General features: G+C 40.5%; 1 pseudogene; it reads left to right on the forward strand.

Moving 5' to 3' along the window:
• Window positions 1–13,881: 13,881 nt before the first annotated feature.
• On the forward strand, window positions 13,882–20,368 carry LOC108308266 (annotated as a pseudogene).
• Window positions 20,369–21,250: the final 882 nt, after the last annotated feature.

The following is a 21,250-nucleotide window of genomic DNA, read 5'->3' on the forward strand; positions in this document are numbered from 1 at the left end:
GTTTTCTGATCTGTACAAAGTGAGGGTTGGACTGGATGGATGATTCTCAAACTGGTCCCTAACCAGCAGCATCTGCACCACCTGGAAACTTACTAGAAATACAGATTCTCAAGCCTCCACCCAGTCCTACTGAATCAGAAACTCTGGCAGTGGGGGATGACAAGCTGCACCTTAAAAAGGATGTTTTGATGTCGCTAAAGTTTGAGAACCACTGTACTAAATGCTAGGGCCCTTTGTAGCTCCGTGACTATGATTCCAAGTGTGGTGCAGTTGTCCCTTCACATCTATGGTATTTAAATCACATTCCTATTTTAGGAATAAACTGAATAGATAAGCTTTGATAGTTTCTGTGGGTTAGAATTTTTTTTCTTCCCTAAAATTTAGGATCTTTATTGAAGAGTCTTGAGGAGAAGTTGGAAAGAGGTATTAAACTGGCAAAGGTCACGCAGTGCTCGAATTTCTCTAAATGCCCCGCATGTAGCACTGGTTCTTTAAATCTAGATCACTATCTAAAACATGAAACGTTTTTATCCATGCATGACAGCCTTAAAACAGGTAACTCCCTTCATTCTCCCTAAAAAATGTCTTTCCAATTAAACGAAAGGCAAAGACAAGACAAATAACCAAAAAGGCAATGAGAATTTCAGCGATGTGTAAGGTTACAATTAATGGAAGTAGGGAGAAAATTGTCTTCTGCTTGGTAAAGCAACACAAAAGACTACACCTAGCCAACAACTATGTGTAAAACAAATGCTGGGACCAGTGCACATTCAGCATCAGGGTGTATATGTTTGTTTAATGATGTCTCCACGGTCTACAGAATTAATATTTAATAGCACTTGTCAGCAAGATTTTATACAAGGGTTTGCCTGCCTTTTTTTTTTTACCGCTTGTTAGCGATTGTGTCTTCCTGGGTTGTTGTTCTTTAATATTGGAATTACTCTTTGCATTGGCAGCAATGTTATTCTACTTTCAATTTTGCATTATTTGGCAGGGTGGGGGAGATAAGGCATAGATAAGAGAATTTTAAAGACCTTTAGTGCCGCTTCCCTTCTCAGTCATAATACACTGGGTGAAAGCAAGGTTTTCTGTTTGTTGTTTTCACTAGTAGCACAGGACCTATTATATAGTGTGCACTCAAAAATGTGTGTTGTGTTATTACTGCTGTTATCACGGCTATCAATATTAGCAAAGAATTGGGCTTGTAATAGTAGGCAGATGGTTGAGTTACATACATCACAAAGATATGGTTTTGGTTTGACTTTCTATCTCAAAGTTATTTGTCCTAATGCTAAATGGAGTATCATACTGTGATATTAAAGAAAACACAATTAGCAAATTAAAGAGTCTAAATCCCATGTTGATGACTGGGAATGCTTTGAGATTTTGTTTGTTCCAGGGTATCACAAAGTAGAAAGTACCCTGGACTAGAAGTCAGCAATCCTGGGTTTACAATAGGAAAACTGGAGCAAGTCATTTTAATGACCTGTCCTCTTAGCCTCCTTCAGTTTTGTCATAGCATATTTTACCATCAGAAATTATAGATGCTCACTTGCTCATCCTTGTGCGTATTTGCTTGGTTACTTACTTGTCTGCCTTCCCATTGGAATGTGAGCTCCATTAAGGCAAGAAGTTCGTGTTGTCCAATAGGTGCACCATGTCTTTCTCTCCCTCTCTTTGCAGGTATATGTTAAACTCTTACAGATATTAGATGAATAACCGAATGGATGAATATACATATCTATGCATATATGTGTGTGTGTACACGTGTGAGTATATATATATTTCCTGTGCCTGTGGCATTAGCACACATGAACAGACACACATACACACACACACACACACACATATACGTGTATTCATATTCGTGTGTGTGTGTGTGTGTGTGTGTTTAGGTATATTCATGTGTGCTAGTACCACAGACACAGGAAAAAATATGAGGGCTTTGGATCCAGGCCAACCTGGTATAGAATTTGATTCCCTCAATAAACAGCTATGTGACCTTGGACAGAGTGACACAGGCAACAACACCTACCAAGACCAGAGACGGGCTAAAAGTGTTTATCATTGTGCCTGACCCATAGTAGGCACAGTGCTAACTCTTGTTTTATTTATGGTTTCAAATAAGCTGTACACTTAATTACACAGTCAGGTCTTCTACCTCTTTGTGTATCTTGGAGTCTCTGGCACATCGAAGGACAAACAGCAGCAGCTTACACACGTTTGACTGCTGATTGATAAATTCAAGCTCTAAGTACAATGAAAAAAGTTTGTTATATTAACACCCCAAATCCACAAATATTTACCAAGTAAAGAGTATGATCAAGGTATTGTGCTGTGGTTTTGTTAGTCAGACATTGGTAAAGAATTAAAAACAAAAAATCCCCGAAACTCTAGGAAATGAAAACCCTGCTTGTTGAGTCCATCCTCAATATTGAAAGCTTGGCTCCTGGGTACACAGTTTCTCTAATTCAAGTTCAGGCTCATACTCAGGAACTTAACAAAGCACTGGTAGTCTTAGCAACTGTCAGAAAATAAATGTGTCTTCTGCTCCATTCCTACGTATAATTTGCACATACTGATTATCTGCTCAAGACTGCCTGTGTTGTGTCTTTTCATCAGTCCAGCACCACACTCCCTTCCACCCCATCCTAGACCTTTTCTATCTATACAGGCCTAACTGTGTTATGTTTTAAGAAAAGAAAATAAATTAGTTTCCCAGGAAATCTACATGAGCATTTTCTCCAGAGAGGGTACCCCACTGAGAGCTACACAAGCCATAGCCATTGTTTTGCTAAATAGTAATAATAACTTAAAATGTGATGACAGCAGCTGATGCCTAACTGCAGGGTAAAAACCAGTCTGGTTAGCGTTGCCTGGCAACCTATGGGTGACATCTTGGAGAATGTGAAGGGGTCCAGTGAGTCGGGAGGGGTCATGGCATCAGAATCGAGGGAATGGAAGGGTCACTGAGGATCCACAATGGTCTCAACTGATCTTGCTTTAATTGTTTCAGATGGACCTGATCCTCATCCGTGAGATGCAACTGAAGGATCTGTAGGTCCATACATTTCTAAGTGCTCTTCTCACCGTTTTATGTTTAAGTTTAAGAGATACAAGTACTTTGAAGAATACACAGACAATGTGAAGAACTGGTCAGGTAAGAGTTTTAGACGTGATGAAACCAAACAAACATACAAAAATCCCAAAATAAATTAATCCACCTTAATACTAAGGTTCAAACACTGAAATATCAGTGTGCTAGACAAAATTTAGTTTGGCTTAGCCTAACCAGTCTATACTTGTGCAACATGAATAAAATACTAAAATTCGTTAAAATTCTAATTGGACAACCATAATGTGCCATACACTGCATTGCAGGCTGGAGATAGATGGAGGGGGCATTATCTCTGCTCTCAAAGGGTTGTTACAGTCCTAAGGGGAGTAAGAGACAAATATGTATTTGCATGCATTTGCAGTTACTGGCCCAAATCAAAGTATATCATCTGACAAGGTTTCTGGCCATGACATTGTCAATGAATACACCACCTATCCACCTGAAACTTTTACACTCTTTGTCCTTCTCTCTCTTTCTCCTCGTAGCTAGACAATCACAGATCCTCTTGTATCTCAGCCTTGTCTGTTTCTGCCCATCTCCTCTACAACTTTTCAGATCAGTCTATACTACCTCTTGCTTAGACTTGAGGAATAGCTTTCCCATTGGCTTGTTTCTCCTCTTATTACGCTTTCGAAATGACAGAGAAAGGCATCTTAAGTGGAAAGAACAAAACTGGAGGCATCACATTACCCAGCTTCAAACTGTACTACCTGTGTACAGTAACCAAAACAACATCGGACTGGCACGAAAACAGACACACAGATTGATGGAACAGAGTAGCCAGCTCAGAAATAAAACCACACACCTACTACCATCTGATATTTGACAAAGTTGACAAAAACAAGCAATGGGAAAGGACACCCTATTCAATAAGTAGTCCTGGGATAACTGATTAGCCATATGCAGAAGATTAAAGTTGCACCCTTTCCTTATACCATAAACAAAAATCAACTCAAGGTGGATTAAAGACTTGAACGGAAAACTATAATAACCCTGGAAGATAACCTAGGAAATGCCATTCTGGACATAGGAACTAGCAATAACCTCATGACGAAAATGCCAAAAGCAATTGCAACAAAAACAAAAATTGGCCAGCGGGACCTAACTAAACTGGAGAGCTTCCGCATGGCAAAAGATATGATCAACAGAGTAAAAGGACAATCTACGGAATGGGAGAAAATATCTGCAAACTACGCATTTGACAAAGGTCTAATATTCTGTAACTATAAAGAACTTCAACAAATTTACAAGAAAACAAACAAACCTATTAAAAAGTAGGCAAAGGACACGAACAGACACTTTTCAAAAAAAGACATACATGCAGCCAACAAGCACATGAACAAATGCTCAACATCACTAATCATTAGAGAAATGCAAATCCAAACCACAGTGAGATACCATCTCATACCAGTCAGAATGGCTGTTACTAAAAAGTCAAAAAATAACAGATGCTGGTGAGGCTGAGGAGAAAAGAAAATGTTTATATACTCCTGATGGGAGGTAAATTAGCCATCGTGGAAAGCAATGTGGCAATTTTTCAAAGAACTTAAAACAGAAGTACCATTTGACCCAGCAATCTCATTAGTCGGTAAATACCCAAAGGAATATAAATCCTTCTACCATAAAGACACTTGCATGAATATATTGATCACAGCACTATTCACAATAACAAATACTTGGAATCCACTCAAATGTCCATCAACAGTAGACTGGATAAAGAAAATTTGGAATATATACACCATGAAATACTACACAGCCATAAAAAATGAATGGTATCATGACCTTTGTAGCAACCTGGATGGAGCTGGAGGCCATTATCCTAAGCAAACTAACACAGGGACAGAAAACCAAATACCACGTGTTTTCACTTGTAAATGGGAGCTAAACACTGAGTACACATGGACACATGAGGGAACAACAGACACTGAGGCCTACTTGATGGGGAGGGTGGGAGGAGGGTGAGGATTGACAAAGTACCTGTCAAGTACTAGGCTTATTACCTGGCTAATAAAAGAATCAGTACATCAAAGCCCCCCATGACATTCAATTTATCTATATAACAGACTTGCACATGTGCCCCTGAAACTAAAATAAGAGTTAAAAATAAATAAAACAATTGAGAAGTCACACTCTGTGTTCAAATCCCAGGTTTGACTTTCCCAGCTGCATGACATTAGGTGATTAACATCTCTGTAACTTACTTTTGTCATCAGTAAAATGAGGCTGATAATAATATCTAATAGCATTGCTTTGTAGATTGTACTGTCCTTAGAACAACACTTGGCACATAGTAACTACTCAAATGAGTTAGCTATTTTTGGCCGGGCAGGGTGGGTCATGCCTGTAATCCCAGAACTTTGAGAGGGTGAGGTGCGTGGGTCACCTGAGGTCAGGAGTTCAAAATGGTGAAATCCCCTTTCTACTAAAAATACAAAAGTTGCCAGGCATGGTAGCCCATGCCTGTAGTCCCAGCTACTTGGGAGGCTGAGGCAGAAAAATGGCTTGAACCCAGGAGGCAGAGGTTGCATGAACTCCAGCCTGGGAGACAAAGTGAGACTCTGTCTCAAAAAAAAAAAAAAAAAGAACCTAAACCTGAAGTACATCCCACTCCTGTTATGCTATGCTGAATTTTTTTTTGCTTCCCCTCCAGCTTCTGCTACAGTGGAAATTAACTCTGTCACGAGGAGTTCACACACTTTCTGTAAAGGATCAGATAGTAGATATTTTAGGCCTTGTGGGCCATACATTCTTTGTGGAGCTACTCTATTTGACCATTATAATATGAAAGCAGCTGTTAAAAATATAAAAATGAATGCTCATTCTTATGGACACTGAAATTTGAATGCCATGTAGTTTATGTGCATCTAAAAATAATTTTCCAGTTGTTTTTTAACAATTATAAAAATGTAAAAATCACAGCTAGTTCACTGGCCATACAAAACGAGGTGAATTTGCCCCTACACCAGAAAACAAGCTTCATGAGGGAAGAGATACATTTGTCATGGTCATTGTTATCTCCAGCATTCAATCCAGGGCTGGGTATATAATGGTACTTATTAATTGCCTTTTTGGTGAACGAATGGCTCTCGTCTCAAGTTGTCACAATCATAGTTAGATCTACAGCCCAAAGCATAATGAGAATTTGAACAGAAATTAGTAAAACCTAATTTTTATCCTACGTTTTATAATTTACAAAGTATTACCAAATATGTTAACTCAGCTGATCTACCAAAGTCTTTGAGATAACAAAGATGATAATTATTATAATGGCGAGTTTAAGAAACTAAATGACTTGCTAAGGTAATACAGCTAATAAATGTTGGTTTGGCTGTGTCCTCACCCACATCTCAACTTGAATTATAGTTCCTAAATTTCCCATGTGTTGTGGGAGGGACCAGGTGGGAGATAATTGAATCATGGGGGCAGTTTCCCCCATACTGTTCTCCTGGTAGTGAATAAGCCTCAGGAGATCTGATGGTTTTATAAGGCAGTTTCACTTGGCTATCATCTCTCCCTTGCCTGCTGCCATGTAAGACATGACTTTTGCCTTCCACTGTGATAGTGAGGCTTCCCCAGCCAAATGCAACTGTGAGTCCATTAAACCCCTTTTTCTTATAAATTACCCAATCTTGGGTATATCTTTGTCTGCATTGTGAGAACAGACTAATACAGGGTCAGAAAAAGAACCTCGGGCCATTTCTTCTAGTCAGTGGCTCTCAAAGTATAATCCCCCGGAGTTTATTAGAAATAAAAGTTCTTGAGCCCAAACCAGAGCTACTGAATCAAAAACCAAACATGGGACCCAGCAATCTCCATTTTAACATGCCCTCCAGATGATTCTGATGAATGCCAATGTTTGTGAACCACTGCTATAGGCCAGGAACTCTCAGCCCTGACTTCCTTTTAGAATTCACCTGGAGAGTTTATAAAAATCATCAGTGCCCGGGCCCTGATTCAATTCATCTGGGGTTGAGTCAGGGGGTATCAGTATTTTTAAAAGCTCTCCAAGTGACACTAAAGTATTTCTAGAGTCAAAAACTACTGCAGTAACGGCCGTGCTTCCTCTTATAACAAGAAAGAAATGCTGCCCAAATAACTTAGGATCACTTGCCATAGATCCAAGCCAGTGTTAGGTCCTGAACTTTCTCTTCACGGGACACCTAAAGATGGATTTCGCACAGCCTCAGACAACTTAATAGAGTTTCGCAGACACCACAGGTCCACAGACTAAGACCTGCCCCAATAATTGCTCGTGTTTCCATTTCTCTTCAGGCCTTTATTTCCATTGCCACAACTCCCTCCTTCCTTGCTTTCATCAGCTGATTGCACAGATTCCATTAGAACTAAGGGCAGGTGCAGCCTGGACTGAAGCAAGAACTCATCTGTTCCTTCACGTTCTCACTCCTGATGTTTGTTAGTTTGTATGATTAATTTTATCAATTTTCCTGACCTGCTTTGCCACTGAAATAAATATGACAGCTGCTGTGCTGCCTCAATTCTTCCTCTTGCCAAGTGAGATGCTGAGATGTGTTTTCTTGTTGATCGCAGACGTGGGTAAATATCAAGTAAACAGACAAAACAGGATTCATCCTGGTCATATTGACAAGGCAGGTGTGGAAACTAACATGAATGCCTCAATTGGATGTAAAAAGCAGAAAGCTAATTTCCCACCCCCTACTTTTCCCAGGTACTCAGTCAAAAAAACGACATCACATCCCCCCATTTCCAAGTCTGCCTTATCCACTAGTTCTATTTTTTATTCTTTCAGAATAAACTACTTGATAGGTGACAACATGAAAATACTTAGCCTGTGACTACCCCTGATACTTACTTGTCCAGAAGGGTGAGGTGACAGAGTAAAGAATATCTGGGCCAGATGCAGTGGCTCATGCCTATAATCCCAGCACTTTGGGAGGCCGAGGCAGGCAGATCACCTGAGGTCAGAAGTTTGAGACCAGCCTGGCCAATATAGTGAAACCCCATCTCTACTAAAAATACAAAAAAATTAGCTGAGCATGGGGGTGTATGCCTGTGGTCCCAGCTACTCCGGAGGCTGAGGCAGAAGAATCTCTTGAACCCAGGAGGCAGGGGTTGCAGTGGGCCGAGATTGCACCACTGCACTCCAGCCTGGACAACAGAGCTAGAATCCATCTCAAAAAAAAAAAGAATATCTGAAAGTGTGTTGCAAAATATGACTGTCATGTCTCAGAAATACTAGCTGTTATTATCAGAAGTACAATCTTATCCTTGCCCCAAAGGGAAATCATTTGTATTGAGTACCTACTATTTGTCAGGTACTTTACTTCATTACCAACTACCATAAGGAAGGTATATTAATCCCTATTTTATAGAGAATATTGAGGCTCAAGTGATTGGGTGCCTGTTCTTAGTTCCACCACCTGTGAGTTCAAGACTAGGCTGCATCCCTGTCTTACCACACCACACCTGCTACTCCACAGTGAGCAGACACTTGCTGGACTGCTTCTTCTGCTCTCAGCAAAGTGGCGCCTGATTAAGCCTTGTGGGAAAATAAAAATAAACTATCTTCATGTGGTTTAGTTTGAAGAAAAATAGAAAGGTACTTCAATCCAAAATCCATGCCTGTGTGATGTTGGGCGAATTATACTCTCTCTATAATTCAGTTTCCTAAGGTGTAAAATACAAAGAATAAGAACCTCAAGTTTTTATTTTGAGTGCTAAATTAGCTTTAAGAGATAGCATATACAAAAAGACGCCTGGAATCATTCCTAATAAATATTAGGTGCTTGAGAACTGAATTTAAATAGGAATCATACTCCCTTCATAAGAGAACTGAAACACTGCTATTAGCAATTCTTTGACTTAAAATATTGTCAGGGTAACAGATCTCAATTAAAGAGAAAGAGAGACAGAGAGAAAGAGAGAGAGAGACAGAAAGAGAGAGAGAGAGAGAGACAGAGAGAGAGAGAGAGAGAGAGAGAGAGAGAGAGAGAGTGTGTGTGTGTGTGTGTGTGTGTAGAACGGTAACAAACCGGTTATTTGTGAATAGCACCTGGTCACTTTCAATCTTGATAACGAGCTTAGGGCTGCACAGGTGTATTCAGAAGAGGAAGTAGACACCAGACTGAAGCTTTATTCTGCATATGAGGGTAATGATGTCAAATTTGTTTATAAAAGAATGAAAAGATGGGCTGGGCACGCTGGCTCACGCCTGTAATCCCAGCACTCTGGGAGGCCAAGGCGGGTGGATCAACAGAGGTAAGAAGTTCGAGACCAGCCTGGCCAACATTGTGAAACCCTGTCTCTACTAAAAATACAAAAATTAGCTGGGTATGGTGCACGCCTGTAATTCCAGCTACTTGGGAGGCTGAGGCAGGAGAATCACTCAGGAGGCAGAGGTTGCAGTGAGCAGAGATCACATCACTGCACTTCAGCCTGGGTGACAGATTGAGACTTTGTCTCAAAAANAAAAAAAAAAAAAAAAGAAAGAAAGAAAGAAAGAAAGAAAAGATGATGCAAAAGCTTATTTTCCTAAATCCTTAAACTGGAAGGAGCTTTCAGAGGCCATTGCCTCCAGTCTTCGGGAAGTAAATATTGTTGTTTTCTTCATATGAAACCAAAATTAGGACCAGAACACTTTGGCAGTGAGCAGATTAGAGAAGACCAGAAAGCAAGTCTCCTACATCTATCCCTGGCAATGTTAGGAAGGTTACAATGGGCTTTTTCAGCCTCTCTTCTAGTCACAAAACTTTGCCCTGGATCTGGTTCTGGAGAAAGCCATCCACCGTGGCTGCAAGAACTGGAAAGGGGGTGGTGATGGAAACAAGAATGAAGAGCAGCAGAGCCCTTTCAGTGGTAGTCTAGGCCAGCCTCACTATCCCTCATTCCCTTTTTTACTATTTCCTACATTTGACTTGCCCTTCAAAATAAATAAAGTCACCCAAGAATGGCTCTCTAAAAATTGTTTGGGGATATGATATGACATCGGCTGGTCAAAGAGGCCAATGCAATTAGAGGAAGGAGTCATAGATATCCACTGCAGCTGGGTGTCCTAGTGCTCTGCCTCATTGTTCTGCAGCAATGATAATGGCAATAAATTGTTATCAGCATTAGCTTAAACTTGACTTGGTGATGGTTTCTGGAAAGTAAACTGCCAGCCCCTTCTTGAGTATGCTATGGTATCCTTGGCCAATGGATCACTTCCCTCCCCATATAAAACCTCCTCAGTATAGCTGTCTTGTTGCCTCTCCCTGCTGGAGGAAGAATAGAAGTGAGTAGAATGGAAACATCTTTTGTGGTGGTCCCCTGGGCCTGTTGAATACTGAGATATGAGACTGCTTAGGTCTTTCTCCACCATCTCATTTGTAAAAGGAAAACGAGAGGGTGGAACAGAGAGAAGGATTCTCCTGTGGCTTTCTTTTGCATTGATCACTGTACACATCATCATCCCAATCACTACAGTGGAGGGTTGGTGGTGACCCAAATCAGGGACCTGCCTTTGTGAGCAAAAGAATCAGGTATGAGACACGATGTCTAATTTCCAGCCTCCCAATTGCCTAGGTAGACTTCATCCTCTGAATTTGGCTCTTCCTAAATGAGAGGGGCAGGGAGGGGGTTCTCCTGCTGGCAGAGCGTTGAAAGCCCGATCCCTGACATAGGCCTGGAAGGAAGATTTTGCTGGGGAAATGTAAGAGCTTCGTATTTTGCACACCAAGCTTGTCTTCTAATGACAGCCGTGGGAGCCAGACATTTCTAAGTACTAATTAGAGGTGTTGATTATCATGGTAGCCCTGTGGGGGCTCAACCCAAGCCCGAGAGCAAAGGCCACAGATAAAATAAAGATTGTTACAGTAGCTCCCAGTGTCACACGAACATCAATACTGGATTGTCAATGCTCAGGCGCAATCCAATCTGGGACTCCAGCTACTGCAATGTCGGAGTCCCAGGGTGATACACGGGGCTGTCACACTATTCACAATATGCAGTTCTGATCAAGGCACAGATACTCTATCCTAATCAATCAGGAAAAACTCACCAGGACTTGGATATAGAGATTGACTCATGACAGGATTTCACTAAACCGTGAGCAAAAGCCATGGCGATGGGACATACAAAGAATCTCAACCTCACAGTTCTAAAACAAATGAACTGTTTAAGACACAGTGTGCTGTGTTTTCATTTCTGACCTTACACATGCACATATTTTGACATGCACACACATGATTTCTCTCATAGAGAAGGTGCTTGGGTTATTGATTTACTCTCACTTTACATCCATATCTTTTGACAGTTTATGACTATATTGGAAAGAGTATGAATCAGAAACAGAAGTCTTAAGGATGAGTCTTAATTTGGGAGGCAGGCAGGCAGTGGGTAACAACTGAGGCTCTAGAATCTGAAGAAGCCTGAAGCTTTTGAAACCTCACTTTCCTCTTCTGTAAAACAGGGTTAATAACAGCTCATGAGATCATTGAAAATTAAATGAAATAGTAACTGCCAAATTGTTAGCACAGTATCTAGCACTGATGATCACATCTCTTAGTGCTTTTTTTTTGTCCCTATATTCCTTCTTTGAGATAAAACAGAAAGTAATAAAATTCTACTTTTAGAATGTTTAAGGATTAAATGGGTGGATTTTATTTATGAATTATTATGAATTTACAAATGATAGTCATGATTATTATAAACACAACTTAAGTCATCCTCTGTTTTGAGATTGGATGTCTAGCCCAAGCTTAGATAGGGATCTTTTTCATTGAGCCTTTGACTTGCTTTGTGACCATGGATAAGTGGGAATGTCTTCTATTTTTATTTTAATCTTCAAGCTGATTTAATAAAACTCATCAGAATCCAAATGAAATAACCCATGTGGAACTTTTTGCCTCCTGGAAAGCACCGTACCTGCATCTAGCTTACAGTGCATTGTGGTTTGGAATCGGTCAGAACCAGATTCAAGTCCATTTTTACCATTCACTAGTTCATAACCTAGAGTAAATTACTCACATTAACTCTGGTTCTAAAACGACAAAAATAATACCTCTCCCAAAAGTCACTGTATAAAATGCTTAGCACCCTAGCTGGCTCATGGAATATAATAAATGTCCATTCTCTCCCACACCTGCTCACTAGGTAACACTGATTAGGATAATGGAGATAGCTCTTTCCTCTGCAAAAAGGGAGACAAAGTCAGTTTAAACAAATATTAATATGACCTCTTCTCCTGGCCTGAGGGTGTGCAGTGAGAGGTATATGAAAGTGCAAAACGAAAGAAGAAATCACTCTTAACCCTGCAAACAGGCAGCCCAGCTCTGGACACAGTGCTCTATCCCTGATCTAAATAGACCCAGGGGGAACATGGCAGGGATGGAGAAGGGCAGAGCCATGTAGTCATTTTTTCTACTGAGATATTCCCTGGCTGCTTAAGCCCTCCCTTATCCCCAGAGCTTACATTTCTCAACACCAGCAATCTGTACATTGAAGTCACTTTACTCGGTTGGGAGGCATAAATCTGGCCTCCTCAGAGTCCACTGAAGCAAACTGCTAACAACTTCTCAGACACAAAGGAGAAAATCAAGGTTGACTGCAAAATTCTTCTAGTTGCTTTGAGAAAGTCATCATACTTGAATTCAATGGAAAGCATTCTTCAAGGTATGCTCTACAGAATGCTAGTTCTAAGAAATTCTTTTTTTGGAAAAATGACTACTTTATGGTCAAAAATTGGCTAAACATTACATGTTGTAACCCCCTTCTTGAGATTGACAATTAAGATAAGCTTATTATTGGAGAGGGATTCTGGTAAAAACCACTTCTATACTTTGATGAGTGTGTCCCAAACTGATTTGACAATAGAAACCATTTTTCACAAAATACCTATAAAATTCTATAAGACTAGCTTCAAGGAAAGCACTTCTGGCAACCCTGCAAATAATCTTGGCTCTCCCAAGCATCCAAAACTCTACTTTAAGTTTTAACGGATCCTTGATAGTTAGAAGGTCCTCAATAAGAACTTGCTAAATGAATGAATTGCATAGTGATGAGCAATTTGGCAAACAACAATCAGTCTATGTTGGTTAATGTGGTAATACATACAGCAAACCAGCTAATCTATCAATCCACAAATATTTATTCAACACATATACACTCTGCTGTGAACTGAATAATTTCATGCCAGAGGATGTGTTATTATAATGCAAAGAATCCAAAGCACTGAGCCTCAGCCTTGACTTGGTCCAACTCTGGAGAAAGTTGTCAGTGTGTTTATTTCTAGGTTGCTTTTCCCTGTGGCCTCATAGCAGGACAGTTAGCCAACATTAAACATTTTTTGGAATTGTCCTGGTTTTTATATATTTTCTCCCATTTGTCTCATAAACCACTGAAATGTGCACAAAAATCGAATACTTCAGCACCCAAACCACATTTCTTAGATTTCTCCATTTACCTGTTATTATCACAACTATTCTTTATCACATCGTTTTCACATGTTTTTATGAGGAATTTATAAAGCATAGCCACAGTATTCACAAGCAACATGACAGAGATTTTCCATGCCAAATGAGGTGAGAGAAATCTGATCTCTATCTCCAAGTGTGGTAACAAGGACAGATGTAACATCTTTTGTCATTGTTTTTGTTTTTTAAAATACTATTTTGTAGGTTATATGTAGATATCCGTGTATGAGTTTATGCATTCTGGAAAAGGTGGCCTTAGTCTAAAGAGAAATGCACACCACTGGGCTCTCATATCAATTCAAGCATCTTCTTTCCAAGGTCTTAGTAGAGCCAGCAATGGCAGTGGCTGTGACGGTTTACATTCCACAGAAAGGGTTAACCTCATCTCATGGCCACTGTTGTCTCAGGACAACTTGTCAGCCCACAAGAACATCCCATAATGGATTTGAAGTGGATTGTGCAGCCCCTTGCAAGGTGGACGCTGTATTTATTGAATAGACATTAAAAAGAACATTTCTCAATTTCTCAGCACTGAACTCAGGGTCAATGGATCTTCTTGGCACTGACGTGCTGAGTCAACTCCTAGCTCAAAGCTTTTAAAGGGACTGGGGTTAGATTAAAGGATTAGACTCTGTCTTGAATGTTTCCCTGGCAAAATCGTTGGGTCTTAAATCATTTATGTTGCCTTGCAGTGCTTTACTTGGCCTTTCACTGCTGGCTTTGAAAGATACACACACACACACACACACACACACACACAACACACAAAGAGCATAACAACTCTTTTGCAGATTTGACTAGGGATTTTTTGCCTCTGAGAGAAAACTATCCCAGGCTTATCATATAGATCAATTGTTATGCCTTTAGCAATAATCTTAAGATAGTAGGCCATACCCATATACTCTGATTGAATCCCCTGCCCTCCAAATGGAAACCCAGCCTCCAACTGCTGTGCCCTCATATCCTGCCACACTGTTATCCTTAATGTAGACGCAACTGACTAATTGACTTTGGTCAAAGACAACCACATTCCCTCTCACACACCTTATGCACGCATCATTCCCATTTCAGCATTCATTGGAATACCTACCCATACAGTCAATCACTGTCATCTGTCACCCTGCTGAAAGTTTGTGTACACACAATGCCATTCAGTCATTGATGACTTCTTACAAAAGAAAACAAGGTTTTATACTCTTGTACAATTAAATGCAGGTCAAATAAACACACAATCCTTATGTACTTTTGTATATTCTAATGTAGAAAATACCTGGCATGGTGCTTGCGCAACCAAGAGCTCAGTACATGGCATTTATGTGTGTGCATATATATTTACACACACACACACACACACACATATATATAATACCAAGACAGGTTCAAGGAATAGATATTTAGATGTCAGCATATATGGAGACAATACAGGATTTAGAAAAGGCCACCTAGGTTCAAATTCCAACTTAACCTCTTATGCACTTATTAGTTGTACTACAAACAAAACAAACACTCTTTTGTAACACTAAAATTAAGAAATTTAAAAAATACCTTCAAGAATCAATACACCAAAATATTAGCTCTTTATTGCCTAAAACCTCCTTATCCCATATAATTTCTAGTTGAAGTCAAAATGAATAGAATAGCAACAGAAAAGTAGCTGTGATGGGGTAAACATCAAACTGTAATAAACAGTCAAAAACAATGGTTTAAATTCAGAATATGAACTCCATGTCTTCCTTTTGGCTTAAGCTACACTACTCCCCTACAAAAACCTTCCATGCCAGTCAGAGTGGCATCTTCACGGGCATGTCAACACACCTCCACCTCCACATTCTTTTCTAATGCCTTTCCTCTCACTACTCATGTCCTCCCTCCTCTTCTTTACCTATCCAAATCCTACATTTCCAACTGAGTTCAGTTTCAAATATATCTCTCCGGTTAGTGCTTCTCTGAACACCATAGTCCCAGTGACCTTGACCTTCTTTTCACTTAATCGCCATGTTTATTTTTTTATATGAATGTTTATTATGACTTATTTTCTCAACTAGATTTAGAGCTAAACAAAAGCTGTACCAAGCTTTATATGTATTATTTTTGCATCTTATCCCTCACCTCCCAGGTAAATTTGTGTGCACACATGCACATACGCACACAAACGTACATGTATATACACACATACATGCACACAAACACACACATTTACACACCTAAATTTTTTTGGTAATTTTTTTCTTTGTGTATAGTGGTGCCCAACGATTATTTGGTTCCCACTTGATTATGATTCTTGTACAAACTGTTCTGAACTGTCGGGCATGTTCCGCTATACGTTGCTGGGAATGCCTCTGTCCAATTATACCCCAGGTCTTGGAATCTATTCTATTCCACATGAAGACTTAATGAACTTTAGTAAGTAATGAATTTGTACTTGAAATTATTACTTTGGTTTTGGTATCTAGAATACTATGATTTTTGTGAAAACGTTTCTGCTTTTCAAGAACACAAGTTTGAAAAGAAAAAGAAAGTTTCCACCTGTATCCAAGATTTGAACTTCCATAATTTCACTGTGATTGAAACCCTACTCCAGCATCCTATTTCCCTCATTTACTCCAAAAAAAAACTATACCTAGCTCCCAGAAATTCTCTTCAAAAACTGAAGGCCTGCTTCTGAAGACAGAACCAAAGGTTGAGGCAATAATATCTGCTCACAAAGTACTCTTCATCCACTGCCCTCAAATTCCTTAATCTTTAATCCAGCTTCCACCAGAACAATGGTGGAGTGACTCCTACTCTTCCTGGATGTGAAATATAAGTTTCTCATGCTCCACTCCATTTTTCTTACTTTGCTCTTGCTGAACCTTCTCCCTCAAACTCTTAACTCCTACTTCCATATCCCAAACAATATTTTTACTCTTGCTTTTAAGACCTGGTAATATTTCTGACTGCCTCAGCACTCATACACCCATCGTTCTGCATTCTCAGTCTCAGACAATGACACTCAACATCCTGTAAAGTAGTACCAGGTGCCCCTGTACTTCCAATAGGAGGGGCAAGATTCAGAAATCATTTATCACTGTGCTTCTTGGACACCATAATTTACTTGTCTGCCTGTTTTTTCTGCCATTAGTAGCTGAATTCGGCTTCAAGTACTTGCCCCAAATTTTCATATCCAGGTTCTGCCCATTGAGCTCCAATAATTTCAGCCTTGGGGTATATTATGGACTAGATCTGTGGCAGCCATATTGACTTGAGCTCAATGTTATTTGCTGAGCAAGAGAATAGTCTGTAGGCATCAGTTAATAATGTCTTTTTGTTATTGTTGTTGTTGTTGTTTTGCTTTGCTAAATTTTCTGGTGGTCACATAGATAAAAAGGCCAATGAATTGCTCAGATTAACCTTAATGCTTGGTGCCACTCAGACAGTGCTTGTGAACTCAGTGAACCAGGAAAAAAAAAAAACTGCTGAGAGTTTTTAATGCAAAGCAACAAGGTCATGAGTTTGCCACGGGGGCTATGAAAAGGAAAACAAAAAATAATTAGCAAACAGGAAGAATAAATACAAGATGGCTCCATACTGACAACAGCTTTCATTCTTCCACTGAGCCTTGTCTAATTCTCATTTCTCAAGGTTCCCATGAGCTAGCCAAAGGGTCTTCTTGCTCATAAACCTAGACACAGAGATGACAATAATGCTAATACTGTGTGTGCCAAACCACTGTCATATCTCACAACACAGGGAAATTACCAGTCATTATTAAAACCAAAGCACAAGTGACTTGTAAAAGAAATCCATTGCTAGGCTGGATGCAGTGGTTCACACCTGTAATCCTAGCACTTTGGGAGGCTGATGCAGGTGGATCACCTGAGGTCAAGAGTTTGAGACCAGCCTGGCCAACATAGTGAAACCTCATCTGTACTAGAAATACAAAAATTAGCCAGGTATGGTGCGCCTCACCTCTACTAAAAATACAAAAATTAGCCGGTAGTGGTGGCGGGTGCCTGTAATCCCAGCTACTCAGGAGACAATTGCTTGAACCCAGGAGACGGAGGTTGCACTGAGCTGATGTCGCACCATTGCACTCTAGCCTGGAAAACAGAGAAAAACTCCATCTCTAAATGAATGAATGAATGAATACATCTGTTACTGCAGGCCTAGAAAGTTTCATGCTTAATATTTTATTATACAGCTCAAGTAATAGTAGGCTTTGATGACCATTAAACTGAGTTTCTCCATCTCATTCCTGATGTTTAAGTATGCACCTCCCCTTCCATTCTGGAATTTCAGACCATTTTGAAAGTAGCAAGAAGAAAATGACTCATTTATATACAAGAAAACCTCCAAAGGCTATCAGTAGATTTCATAGTAGAAACCTGGTAGGCCAGGAGAGCATGGGATGATATATTTAAAGTGTTGGCTCGAAGGTAGGGGACAGACTTTGTCAATCAAGAACACTATACTCAAATTGTCCTTTAGCAATGAAAGAGAAAGACTTTTCCAGACCAACAAAAGCTGTGTGAGTTCATTACCACTAGACCTCCCTTAAAAGAAATGTTAAAGTTTTTCAACTTGAAACAAAAGAACACTAACAACATAAAAACATATAAAGGTATGAAATTCACCATAGGCAAAGAAGAAGAGCCAAGATGACTGATTAGATGCAGCCAAGAAGAGCAACTCCCACTGAAAAACCAGGCCATCAAGAAGACCAGCACAGCCCAAGCAGATCTTTAGATCTTTAGGCATTGAGAGTGGATGAAGGGAGGATGCAGAAATTAGGCTAAAGGGGGAGGAAGCTGAGAACTCTGAATGAGGTTGTCAAGCACCAAAACTCATTCCTGGCCCCCAAAGCCTCCTGGGGAAGGGATCAGTTAAACAGGCATGTAGTGGCCTACTCTCAGCATGGACCTCCAGAATGCTGCATGCAGGAGGTCACATGACCCCACACTTGAGCTGGCAGAGACAGCTGCTAGTAGAGCTGTCAGGGGCAGGACTCCAACCTATCTGGAGCCCGGAAATGTTGACATGGGAACGGCTGCAGTGGATCATGACCAGGAGTGCCAACGCCCCAAGGCTTGCCACATTCCTTAGGAATGTTTGGCCTTTGTTGAATGTTGGAGCTGACAGAGCTAGGCTGTTTTGCCCATAAGATAAGGCCACTCTGATCTGAGTGCCACCCTAGCTGCCAGTCTCTCTTGAGGTCCCTGCCTGGCTAGGCCTACTTGCCTGCACTGCTTACACTGTGCCACTGGCAGTACAGCCTCAGATACCCAACTAGGGTGCGTCGCAGTGGCCACTGCCGAAGCCCCTTTGCTGGCAGACCCCGCCTATCTGTTGAGGAGCTTCTGCAGAATGACCCCAGTCAGTATGCACCCAAGTGAAGCCTCCCCCCATTGTTTTGCCAACATGCATGTGTGGACTTCACCGTCCCACTGCCACCAGTGCACATCACAAACCACTCTGCCGCTACTCCGGTGAAGTGCTTCTGCCAGCACCTCCCATTGGAGTGTTGTCGCCAGCCAACCAGGAACACCTCAGCCCCTCTAGCACAGCAGGTATTTAAACTTTACAGGCCACAGAACAAAGTTGTGGGCCATATTCCAGCCCTTCAGGGTTACAGCACATGGCCCAGGAGTGCTGAGCTGAGCCTTGGTCCCCTGAAATCTTCCCAAAATGAAGCCAGTCTGCTGAACCCAACTTATACCACAAGCAAATTCTCAAGGGCATCAAAGAAAATAAAAGCAAAAGGTCCCATCCAAAGAACAGCAACTGTAAAGATTACGAAACATTTTCTCCTTTGAGAAACAATTTCTCCCTAGAGCCTACCACAGCCTTTCTAAGGTTTTTCCTGGAGAGCCTGAGAGGACCTTTAAGAAAAACCCTGCATCTGGACATGCCTTGAGGGAAGGCAACAAATCCAGAAGCATGGAAAAGACAAGGGAGGCATTACAGTTTTCCATTGAAATTAACAACTTCAAGTTCTTACCATAGAAAATTCAAAGAAGACTGAAGTGGTTCTCTTTGCTTGTGGTTCTTTTAATCCTATCACCAACATACACCTCAGGTTGTTTGAACTGGCCAAGGACGACATGAGTGGAACAGGATGATATAGAGTTGTCAAAGACATAATCTCTCCTGTTGGCAACGCACACCAGAAGAAAGGATTCATTCCTGCCCGTGGCTGGGTCATCATGTCCGAACTTGCCACCAAGAATTCCAAATGGTTGGAAGTTGGAAATTGAATGGGAAAGTCTTCAGAAGGAGTGGATAGAGACTGTTAAGGTGCTAATACACCATCAAGAGAAACTAGAGGCTAATAACTGATAATCAGCAGAACTTGCCTATGCTAGAAAGGCCTGGACAAAAGAGGAAGTGGACTGAACAAAGACAAGATCCTAGTTAAATGAAATCCCTAGAGCCCAGAAGAAAAGGTGCAACAAAGGCCAAGCTATTGTACGGGACAGATTTACTGGAGTCCTTTGGTGTTCCCAGTGTGTGGAAGAGTGAAGACATCACCCAAATCATGGCAGACTATGAGCTCACATGTATTACTCGGGCTGGAAATGATGCTCAGAAATTCATCCATGAATCTGATGTATTGTGAAAATACCTGAGCAACATTCATGTAGTGAATGAATGGATTACTAATGATATTTTATCTACAAAAACCTGGAGAGCCCTCAGAAGAGGCCAGAACATTTGCTACTTGATACGAGAACTTGTCCAAGAATACATCGAAAAGCATAATTTGTACAGCTCTGAGAGTGAAGACAGGAAGACTGGGATCATTCTGGCCCCTTTGCAGAGAAACACTGAAGAAGTTAAGCCATAGGAATCTACAGCATGGTGATTTGGACTTCCCTTTTGGGGATTTGAGAGAATCTCGCTGTTAGTAACTGGGGAAAGAAATTATGATCCTGTTACATAACTTAAAGCTTAAAAGTTTAGTAAACATCAGTGGTAAGTTAGAATCAGGGCGCTTTTTTCTTTTTATCAGAAATTGCTAAGATTGATGTTTTCTGTATGTTCATTTTTTTAAGAATGTACAAATCTCTTTATCTTTAAAACAAGAGATTTAGCAGGACACTAAAACCAGAAGAATTTTTGGTTTTAGCTACAAATAACAAGTCAAAAAGTACATCCTAGCTCTACCACATAAAAGAAGCAAAGTGTGAAAAGCAAATATTCACTTAAAATTCTAACTTTGGTTATGAAGGGAATTGACATTTTATGCATGCCTGTTGCTGGGTAATCTGCAGCCAAGGTAGACAAAGGAAGGAATTCTTACAGTGGTGATATTATAGAATGAACCATTGACAAATCATCTCCACTTACGCCAAATAAAGGTTGTGCATTTGCCTGGCAGAAACACTGCACCAATAGTTTGTTCTCTGTGGCACACATCAAAATTGCCAACTAAACTTTGGCAAGACCTACCTGCCTAGAGCTCCACCTTTAGAGGGGAATGAGGTCCAAGCCCTCGTATGTTTAGAAAGATGCAGGTATTTCTGATGTCCCCTAGAGGTAGAAAGCTGCTGCCTTATGCTTTATACCCATTCACTTAGCCTTGTTGTGGATCATGCTCTAGTCCTGGCCATCTGCTCTCTCTCTTTCTTGAGGAACAACTTCAGAGATGACATCATGATACCCTGAATTGAGAGGAGTCTCATTAAAGGATTTTATAAGTCTGAATGCTCTTAGCCTTTATCAATAG

This window comes from Cebus imitator, unplaced genomic scaffold (genome assembly GCF_001604975.1).
Source record: "Cebus imitator isolate Cc_AM_T3 unplaced genomic scaffold, Cebus_imitator-1.0 Scaffold84, whole genome shotgun sequence".
NCBI classification, from domain to species: Eukaryota; Metazoa; Chordata; class Mammalia; order Primates; family Cebidae; genus Cebus; species Cebus imitator.